An 11,318-nucleotide genomic window follows, 5' to 3' on the forward strand; every position below is an offset into this window, starting at 1 on the left:
GGATGAGAAACCCTCTACAAACCTTCTATAATATCCAACCAAGCACATGAAACTCCTAAGATAAGTTGGAGAGGTAGGTCTACGCCAATTCTCCACTTCCTCAATTTTATGAGTATAAACTCTAATACCATCACTGAAAACTATGTGGCCCAAGAATGCCAGAGAATCAAGACAAAACTCACACTTAGAGAACATGTCATACAACTCTCTACCTTTTAATGTCCGAAGAACTATTTTGAGATGACTATCATGATCCCATTAATTCCATGAATAAATTAGTATAACATCAATGAAGACTATAACAAACATATCAAAATAACGATTGAAGACTCTATTCATAAGATCTATGAACGTTACTACTGCATTGGTCAAACCAAAGGACATGACCAAGAACTGAAAGTGACCACATCTGGTTATTAAATTTGTCTTTGGAATATCAGATTCATTTCCTCTTAATTGATGGTATCCAAATCTGAGATCTATCTTAGAAAAATAGGTGGCACCCTGAAGTTTACATAATAAAACATCTATCCTTGGAAGAGAATACTTATTCTTGATGGTAATCTTGTTCAACTGATAGTAATCTCTACACGTCCTAAGGGAACCATCTTTCTATCTCACAAACAAGATTAGAGTGCTCCAAGGTGAGACACTTGGTTGAATGAAGCCATTATCTAACAGACCTTTTAACTATTTCCTAAACTCTTTGAAGTCTGTTGGTGCCATTCTGTATGGTGGAATAGATAGAGGACGAGTATCTGGAATGTTGTCTAGGTCGAACTGTATAGATCTCACAGGATAGACTTCGGGTAGATCATTCGAAAAAACTTCTAGAAACTCTTTTACTATAGGAACTGACTAAATGGGAGGTACTTCAGTCATTAACTCAGACTAAGTGATACATAAAACCATTTGAAACTAAATTTCTCGCCTTAAGGTACGAAATGGATGACCCTTAGGATCAGCTAAAGTACTACTACACTCTAGGACTAACTCATTAGGAATCTGAAACTTGACAGCTCGAACTCTACAATCTATTGATGTATAATTGGCATGAAGTCAGTTCATATCTAGAATAACATCAAAATCTACCATGTCTAGCTCAACGAGATAGTTAGGTGAACTTTAATCCATACTCATGTAAACTTAAAGAATCCCTCTTAACTATGAGCAACTCACGTACGTTGGCCTCTTTTAGTTCTCGGGGAATAAAATGCTCAAAGAAAGCATTTCAAAACAGGCCCAATTCATAAGTTGTACATCCTCCTCTTTACTCTCTTTACTATGATCAAACAATGTTTTTGTAACACCCTTCATCTAATATGAAGGTAGATCAACTCTCGCAGTAATAGATACATGCATCACATCAAACACCTTTTCAGTTCCTTATTGAAGTTTGTCCTCTCTACTACTTGAACCAATTTAACTTGGGGGATTCATCCTCAAGAGCTCACGAATACTGGAAGTGTCAGCCGTCTTTTTTCAATCTCCTCTTTGCTGCCCAACCTAGTTAGTCATCGGTTGGCTCAACATCGAGATAGCCTCAAAAATTATGCATTGGTGACTTCTCCTTGATGTTGCACATTTGGTGCATTAGGTACTCCTTGATCCTGTTGTTTAATTTTTCTCATTGTTGGACGACCTCTTAATAGTTTTGCGAAGGCATGGTTATGTGAAAATAAGAGCAACCACAAATTAGAGAGAAACCTTTTTCGAGATCAACTCTAAAGCACGAAAGGAATATGAAATAAGTGACTAAATTCCTAAATTTTGCAGCCTCTCAATTAAAGATATGGAGAGCTTCAACTGATAACTAGGACTATAGAAACATGTCTTTATAGACTCCCTAGGACTCTGGAACTCTATGCTCTAATACAATGTTGGTCACGCCCTAAGACAAAACCCCAGATGTGGCTGGCACTCGATGACCATTGTTGATCCCCTAGCAAACCCTTGGCCTGACATAATTAACTGAGGAAGACACTAAGAATTATTAAAATTATCAGATTCACTTACTCAAATAACTTAATAATAAAATTTGGAATGTTAAATGAATCAAACATTCAAATTGACCACAAGTCCTACTAAAGTCTTTAACATATGAATAATAATGTAAAGACTACTCAACTACTAAGTGTCTATGAAGCCTCTAAAATAAGTAAGATGGATGTTGGGACAATTCCTGCAACATCCTAATGAACTTGACTTGAAATAAAATAAAAGGGTCCTCTAGAAGGCAATGAGTCTCACCAACAGACTCTGAGTGCTCAAGTTTGATCAACGAGGCGCTGGATTCTAATCCTAGTTACCTGCAGCTGCATAATAATACGATGCAGGTCAACTGACATCATTACATTGAACGTACGAGTATGCGAGTTGCCGTTGTAACAAACATAAGCTCGAAATAAATTATGAAAGAAACACTTGCCTTGGCTCTTCTCAACTATATATATATATAGAAGCAACTAAAAATAATCTATGTTCGTTAAGGATAAAGCAATAACAAACTTAAGCGAAACGAATCCCCAAAGGGAAGGATCAAGTTTCTTAGTGTTTCGAGCTTGTTTCAAGGTAGGTGATGGTGGGAGTTGTGTATTTAGTTTATCTTGTCCATATATACTCTTATTATCTCTTTTACGTATTTACACTAGATCCATGGGAGGTATTTAAGTACTTTACAAGTTCAATTAGAAGTGTTTCCGCATTTTCTTTTAATTCCCTCTGTTTTTCTTAAAAATTTTCCGCATGTTAACTATCTGGATAGGAGGGTTATCCTTATTAGGTGTCAGAGTGGGTGACCTCAGGACCAATAGGTTGGGTTGTGACAATTAGTACCGGAGCCTAGATTAGCAGTCTCTCCGTACAAGAGCTAAGTGTGGACTAGACTCCTGCAGATTTGTGTGTTGAGGTCAACATCTAATCTCTAGGAACTAGGAAACATTCAACGAAGTTGTTCCCCTTATTCTTTCTTTTCGTGTGAGTGTCGCTTGTGGTATGAGTTCATTCCAATTGGTATCTCACTAGTATATCTGTATCTCAATAAAGTGAACTAGATGTCGTGGATATGACCGAAGGGACACCGACAAGTTTATTGGAACTGGGAAGGTTCCAATTGGTATATAGCCGTAGGGTTGTAAAAGGCGTGGATGACAACTAATGATTATCTATAGGATGAAACAACTAATTAATTGAAATTGCTTGTGCATTGTGTGTTGTCAACTTCTTAAATATGGATGTGACTTCTTGCACTATAAACGCGTGTTTGAATCTTTTTATGTACAATGTGGTAGCTAATTTGTGTAAATTACTTACAGAACAAGTTATTATCATCTCTAAAATTATTCAATGACCATGAACATATCGCTGAAAAAGCTAATCCTTTACCATGTTGTTCTCGTCTTTAACGATTACTAAGACCAGATGTTCATTGTCGCTAAAAAGATTTAATGACCAGAAAGTAGATTTTCCCAAGATATGTTGTCTAGTTGAGACTAGATATGTAGTCTCTTAAAAGACTTAACAAATGTATTTTTCCCATCTCAACTACCATATAAGGACCAGTATTTTTGGTTATCGTAAGAGATCAATAACAACGAAAGAGGTTGCAACGGGTGACGACCATCATTTACTGGTATCAAATTTGCATTTGGGATCAGATTTACATCTTAAGGAACCAGATATCCCTTCCTTAGAGGTTGTTTTAATAGTAGTAATAAAAAAGGTCTTAACGGACGTCCATGATAATTTTTGGCAAAAATGACATGCGAATTCCGGATCATAAAAAATCTTCTATACTATAGCCCATGAAAATTAAAAAAATAGGGGGTTAACCAACGTTGTGTCTTATTTGACCTTGAAGATGAGCTATTTTGGTTGTGTTTAGCAACTGGTTCCACAGTTATGATCTTAACGAACGTCGACGTAAATTTTTTGCAATAATGACGTCAGAATTCCAGCTCACCAAAATTCTTACGAACTGCAGCACAAGAAAATTGGGGTTTGCCTACTCATAGGCTCGTTTTACCTTAAAATGGGCCTTTTGTGCCGTGTTGACAAACAAACTCCACATCAATGGTCTTAATGGACATCCATGTTAACTATTGGCAAAAATGACATTAGAATTTTTAATCACGAAAAATCTCATAGACTATAGCACAGGAAAATCAACAAAATGGGGGGGGGGGAGCTTTACCTGACCTAGGGTTTGTTTAACCTTGAAAATGGGATTTTTTCGCCTTGGTAAAAAACTAGCTCTATACCTAGGTATTAACGGACGACCATGTAATTTTTTAGCAAAAATGACGTCAAAATTGAGGATTGTCAAAAATCTTATAGACTATAGTACACGAAAATTGGTAAAATTTGGGGTTCACTACCTTTGGGGCTTGTTGGACCTTGAATATGGGACGTTTTCGACGTGTGGCCTGCTAACTCCATAGCCAAGGTCTTAATGGACATCCATGTAAATTTTTGGCAAAAACGACGTCGGAGTTCCACATCACCGAAAATTCCATGGACTACAGCACATTAAAATCAACAAAATAGGGGATTTACCTTCTCCGAGGTTCGTTTAAGCTTGAAATTGTACCATTTTGACTGTGTTGACCAAATATCTCAATAGCTAAGGTCTCAACAGACGTCCATCTAAATTTTTGGTGAAAAGGACGTCGAAATTATGCATCATAAAATATCTCATGGACTATAGCACACAAAAATCGACAAAGTAGAGGTGGTTAACTTGCTCCAGGGCTTGTTTGACCTTATAAATATGGGGATTTGGTTGTAGTAACAATGGAACTCCATAAGTAAGATCTTAGCGGAAGTCCATATAAGTTTTTGCCAAAAATGACGTCGAAATTCCAGATCACCAAAAATACAAAGACTATAACATACAAAAATTGGTAAAATAGGGGGTTTCTCTACTCTAGCTGGTTAACCTTGAAAATGGGTTGTTTTTGCTGTATGGACCAACTGGCTCAAAGCTAAGGTATTAATGGACATCCATGTAATTTTTTTTTCCAAAAATGACGTCTGAATTCTAGATCACTTAAATTTCCATGGACTATAGCACACGAAAATCTGCAAATTGGGAGGTTGTCCTGCTCTAGCGCTCGTATGTCCTTGAAAATGTTTTTTTTGTCGTTGTGACCAACAGGCTCTATACCTAAGGTCTTAACAGACGTACTTCAATTATGTTTAACTAGTTTTGACACTGCAAAAGCAAAAGGTTGTATAAAGTTAATAATCAATTACTAGAACATTTGATGAATTCATACTAAATAAAATTTTAATTAACCTCTACTGTCAATTGGTCATAGTGTGCAGGAAAATTTTTTGAAAGTTCATGATGTTCTTTGATAGTAGCAGAGCTAGTTGTTATCTCGATCAATTCACTATGCAAATCATATTCTAGGAAGATCATTTTACTTTTTAAATCCACTACTTTTCCAGCTTTGTTGATCTTGCATAAAATTGAAAGTAGCATAACGTGTCAAGTTGGTTATAAAAAACACCCTCTACCAACTCCCAACCCCGTACACCCCTTTACCCCCCTACCCCCTCTCCCCCCTTACTCCCCTTACCCTAAAATACCTTTAAAAAAAAAGGGAAATCAAATAGAAACTCACTTGATAATCTCTAGTTTTGGAAAATTCATTAGTAAATGATATTTTGAGAATTTTATGAATAAAAAGAGAAATTGATGTGTAATTTATGTGAATGTGCTTACTATTTATACAATGTTGTATGTTTGTGCTAGCTTACCCAACTATAGTTTATGCAATTGTAAGATTATCCCACTTTAATCTTATCCAATTACTTCCACACTATGGTGTATTTATAATAATATCATAATGGTTTTTAAAAAATAATATTTGAATGTCATAATGCATTGTAAAGTCAATAGATTTTATGAGATTATCATAAGGTAGAAAATGGTAAGAAATTAGCTTTATTGGTCAATTTAGTGAGAAGAATAGTATTTGAATTCATTCCAAATAGGCTCTAAATTATATATATCAAATAATTAAATTATATTAATTCTTATTTAGAGGTTAATTATTTAATAGTTAATTTTCTAAATAAGGGTAACCACGTATATACTATGAGAGTCATTTTTAGTTATTTGAAAATCAAAGTATTAGGTTAAAAAGAAGAATATACCGAATAATTAACAAAATAATATTTGGTTCTGACATTTGGTTCCTCAATAACTTTTCAGTAGTTACAAAATTGTTTTGTCATTCCATAGAGCATGTAGTAGAAAAGGTAAGCCTGATAAATTTAATGGATACGGTTTCGTACATTACTCAGTTAGAAATCTTATTGTGACTAAGAGAGAGTATGGAACTAATATTTTTCTTAAAACAAAGGTAAAAAAGTAATTAGTCTTCGTCGCTTTCTTACTTGTTTCAAGCTTTCCACTTTATTTTCATAAAATAACCAACAAATTTAAAATTACCAAAACAAGAGTATTAAAATTCTTCAATTAGCAAACTAATAATCTTTATGTATCTAAAGTATTTAGACAAAGATAATAAATTAAATCTTTATGCATCTCTTAATAATAATGAGATGCAATACTTTCATTATTATATGAGTTAATGAGTCCGAGAACATTAAAATAAGATAAAAAAGAAATAATTATTGAATATAGTAAATTTTAAATGCGCGAACATATAATAATTATCATCACTTTTGGATTTGAATGAACTCTCGACCATGAATAACTACTGATTATCAGGGTTTGAGCCCAAAACAAATCTAGAAAAGGAAAAAAGAATCAAAAGATGGTAAATGGAGGAGGTGGGTTAGAAAATATAATTGAATGATAGGAATAAATAAAAACACTTATTTTCATTTTTTAGTTCTCACATAAATATACTTCTATTTAAAAATCTTGATGATGTTCTTAATATGCCTCATTCAAGCAGATTTTAGTTTTGAACTATAAGAGATTTTGATTAGACTTTCCAAGTATTTTCATTTTTATTCTTGCATTCCATAATATAATAGTTAGATGTCGCTAAACATTTGACCTACAATTAAGTTTCTATATTTTCAAAAACATAGAGGCCTAAATCTACTCATGAATATAATTAAGGAATCACGTTAAATCATTGTAATATTTAAGTCTCCCCGTAGATAAATGTTCAACTATCTTTTTTAGGATATTATTTTTTGGAATAATGCACAAGTACCCTCTAAACCTATGCCCGAAATCTCAGAGACAAACTTATACTATACAAAGGTCCTATTACCCTCCTTAACTTATTTTTTAATAATTTCTACCTCTTTTCGGCCTACGTGACACTATCTTAGTTCGTTAATGTTAAAGAAATAACAAACTTAACATTACTCATTGAAAGTTATATAACTTCTGTCGGAGATTCTCTAACCTAGAGCCACCACTATGAGCCTAAGTGATGGTACAATGTTAACCTGACATTGCCAAGCACCATCCTATACCTTGATATCAGTATAAGACCTAGCTTAACTTAGTTGATCCATTAGCTTAACTTAAGGAGTGTTGGTAAATTTTAATAGTATGAGGCATTAGATTGAAGAGAAGTCAAGAAAAATATTGTTAGAAGAACATTTTTATTTATGTCTTCAAAATACATTTATAAGACTGAATTGAAAACAGAAAGCAGTAAATTCACTACTAGCATATTTCTAACTGTTGTTACGTGTCTCATGTTCTTCTTTGAATGGGTCATAGACTTGAGCTGATTATAAGGAGATTAATTTTCTTTTGGTCATTATCTTAATAACTAGTTATAGTTGTTCCTTAATAGGCATGTTAGCAGTCTTTTTGAATTCGATGACTCCATGTTTTCTGTCAGTGGTACTGCCCCTCTACTTATTTAATCAGCTTGAAGTTCAATAAAATTTAATCATTTTTAGATTTCAATTCTAGCTGTTTTAGTTAATTAATAACGTTGGTGTCAGATCCCTACATCTTAAGAGACTTGTGTGAGACTTGTTATTTTCTGTGTTTATCCATATAATATTCTATGCAAACACCACTAAGACAATGGATGTAAGCTCTTTTTATGCTATGGCTCCACCAGTTTTCGATGGAGAAAACTATCAAGCATGGGCAGTGAAAATGCAAGTTTATTTCAAGGCTAATGATTTGTGGGAGTCTGTCGAGGAAGACTACGCAGTGCATCCTCTGCCAGGGAATCCAACTATGGCTCAGATTAGAATCCACAAAGAAAAAAAGAAAAGGAAAATCCATAGCTAAATCTAGTCTCTTTGCTGCAGTTTCTACCACCATTTTCAGTAGAATAATGACAAGTAACTCAGACAAAGAAATTTAGGATTTTATCAAGAAAGAGTACGAGAGACATTAAAGAATATGAGGAATGAAAGTATTGAACTTGATTAGAGAATTTGAGATGCAGCATATGAAAGAATCAAAAACCACTATGGAGTATTCTGGTAGTTTATTTTGGATTGAAAAAAAGGTAAGGATACTTGTAAATGGACTTACTAATAATAGAATAGTTCAAAAATATTGTAACTTATACTGAGAGACATGAGGAAACTACTGCTTCATTGGAAAATACTAAAGATTTGTGTAATCATAGATTGGAAGAGTTATTGAGTGCACTGCAGGCACTAGAACAACGAAGAATGATGAGTCATGAGGGATCCATTGAGGGAGCCTTGCAAGCCAAGTTGCAGTTCGGTTCAAGTTCCAAGGTAAATTAAGGAAGAGGAAATAAAGGGAATCATGGAAACTACGAAGCAACAATATCGAGAAATGGTGTTACTACAACTGGCAACAAAAGAGAAGGTACATATCCTCCCTGCCAACATTGTGGAAGGAAAAATTATCCACACTTTATGTGTTGGAGAAAAGCTGATATGAAATGAAGAAAGTGTCACAAGCTCGGTCATGCTGAGATTATCTGCAAAGTGAAGGGATTACAACAACGAAATGATGCACATCTTGGAGACCAACAAGAAGGTGAGAAACTATTTGTGGCCACCTGTTTCGCGAGAAAGAATTCAAGTGAATAGTGGCTTGTTGATAGTGGTTGTACAAACCACATGATCATTGATGAAAAGATTTTCAGAGAACTTGATAAATCAGTTAAATCAAGAGTTAGATTCGGAAATGGAGAATAGCTCCAGACGAAAGGCAAGGGGACTGTAGCAATTTAGATTTATAAAGGTACAAAAACTATTTATGATTTTATTTGTTCCTGAAATTGATCAGAATATATTAAGTGTTGGGCAACTCAAAGAAATTGGATCAAATTATTATTTGAAGATAAAGCGTTCCTGATTGGTGATCCTAATGGTGAGGAAATATACAGAACTAAAATTCAGGGAAAAAGTTTGTCCTTGAATCCTTTGAATGAGGAACACATAGATTTTCCAAGCCAGCTCGCTGTAGCGGAAACGTGGCACAGAAGGTTGGGGCACATTCATCACAAAGCGTTACTGTTTATGCAAAGGAGAGAAATGCTAAATGGTTCACCAGACTTGGAGGAGAACCTTTTAAGCAATTCTTCCATTTATAATTTTTCACTTGGAGAGCTACAGAAAAGTTGCAACTTATTCACACCGATATTTGTGGTCCCCAAAGAACTTCATCAGTCAATGGCAACATGTATTATATTATTTTCATTGATGATCTAAGAAGAATGTGTTGGATTTATTTGATGAAGTTTAAGTTTGATGCTTCTGGAATTTTAATGAAGTTCAAAGCTTGGATAGAAAATCAGAGTGGTTGCAAGATTCAGGTCATTAGGTCAAATAATGTACCTGAATATACCTCAGATAAGTTCAATTCTTTTTGTGAAGAAGCTGGAATTGAGCACTAACTTACTGTCCCTTATTCTCCACAACAAATAGGAGTGAGTGAGTGAATAAATAGAACAATCACGGAGATTTTGAGATGCATGTTGCATGAGCATAATCTACCAAAAGAGTTCTGGGCTGGAGCAGCAAAAATTGTTGTGTCTTGCAGAATAGACTGCCTACGTGAGCAGTGGAAGGAAAGACTCCCTTTTAAGCATGGTATGGTGTCAAACGTTTTTGAAAAACCTCAATATATTTGGATGTCTATGTTTTTATTATGTTCCACACGTTAAGAGAGACAATCTAGATAAGATGGTGGGTTTGGGAATCTTCATTGGCTATAGCTTATTTTCTAAAGCTTATAGGATCTTTCAACCTCAAACAGACAAGCTTATCGTAAGTAGAGATGCTCAATTCCTTGAAGATGATTAATAGGAATGGAATGAGGAGTCTCGAGTTAAAAATCATAATTCTCAACTTGATTATGATGACTTGGTGGATGATCAACCTGTTAGGTAGTGGAGCCTGATTAATTTTAAGTTTTCCTATTTATTCTCTATTTTAGGCTTTCCTATTTATTCTCTATTTTAGGTTTTCCTATTTATTCTCTGTAACCNGTTTGCATAAAGACCACCTCGGGAAACCAGTGGACATTGGAGGATGTCAGATATATTCCTGGGAACAAGAAAAATTTGATCTCTGTTGGTCAGTTGGATAGCACGGGATATGCAGCAGTGTTTGGGAAAGGTTCGTGGAAGATCGTGAAAGGTGCTATGGTAGTAGCTCGTGGCACCAAATCTGGAACCTTGTACACCACTGCAGGGTATATAAACATGGCCGCTGTTGCTGAAGGTGCTTCCGGTTCATGTCTGTGGCATAACAGACTTGGACACATGAGTACTAAAGCAATGAAGATGCTGGTTGAAAAAGGAGCATTAGAGGGTCTGAAGTTTGTTGATATGGGTCTTTGCGAGAGCTGTGTTATGGGCAAATAGAAAAGAGTAAGCTTCACAAAGACTCCAAGAGAGCCAAAGAAAGTGCGGTTGGAAATGGTCCATACAGATATTTGGGGACCATCTCCAGTATAATCACTTGGAGGATCCAGATTCTATGTTACCTTCATTGATGATTTCAGCAGGAAAGTATGGATTTACTTCTTGAAGCATAAGTCAGATGTGTTTGCAACTTTCAAGCAGTGGAAAGTTGAAGTTGAGAATCAGACCAGTTTGAAAGTCAAATGCCTAAGGTCTGACAATGGAGGAGAGTATGACAAATCAGAGTTCAAGGCATTCTGTGCAGCTGAGGGAATCAGATTGCTGAGAACAGTTCCTGGTAAGGCAAGGCAGAATGGAATTGCTGAGAGGATGAAGATAACATTGAATGAGCGTGCAAGGAGTATGAGGATACACTGTGGACTGCCCAAAACATTTTGGGCTGTGCTGTAAGCACAGCTGCATACTTGATCAACAGGGGACCATCAGTTCCTTTAGGGTTCAAGATTC

This window comes from Solanum pennellii, chromosome 10 (genome assembly GCF_001406875.1).
Source record: "Solanum pennellii chromosome 10, SPENNV200".
Classification (NCBI taxonomy): Eukaryota; Viridiplantae; Streptophyta; class Magnoliopsida; order Solanales; family Solanaceae; genus Solanum; species Solanum pennellii.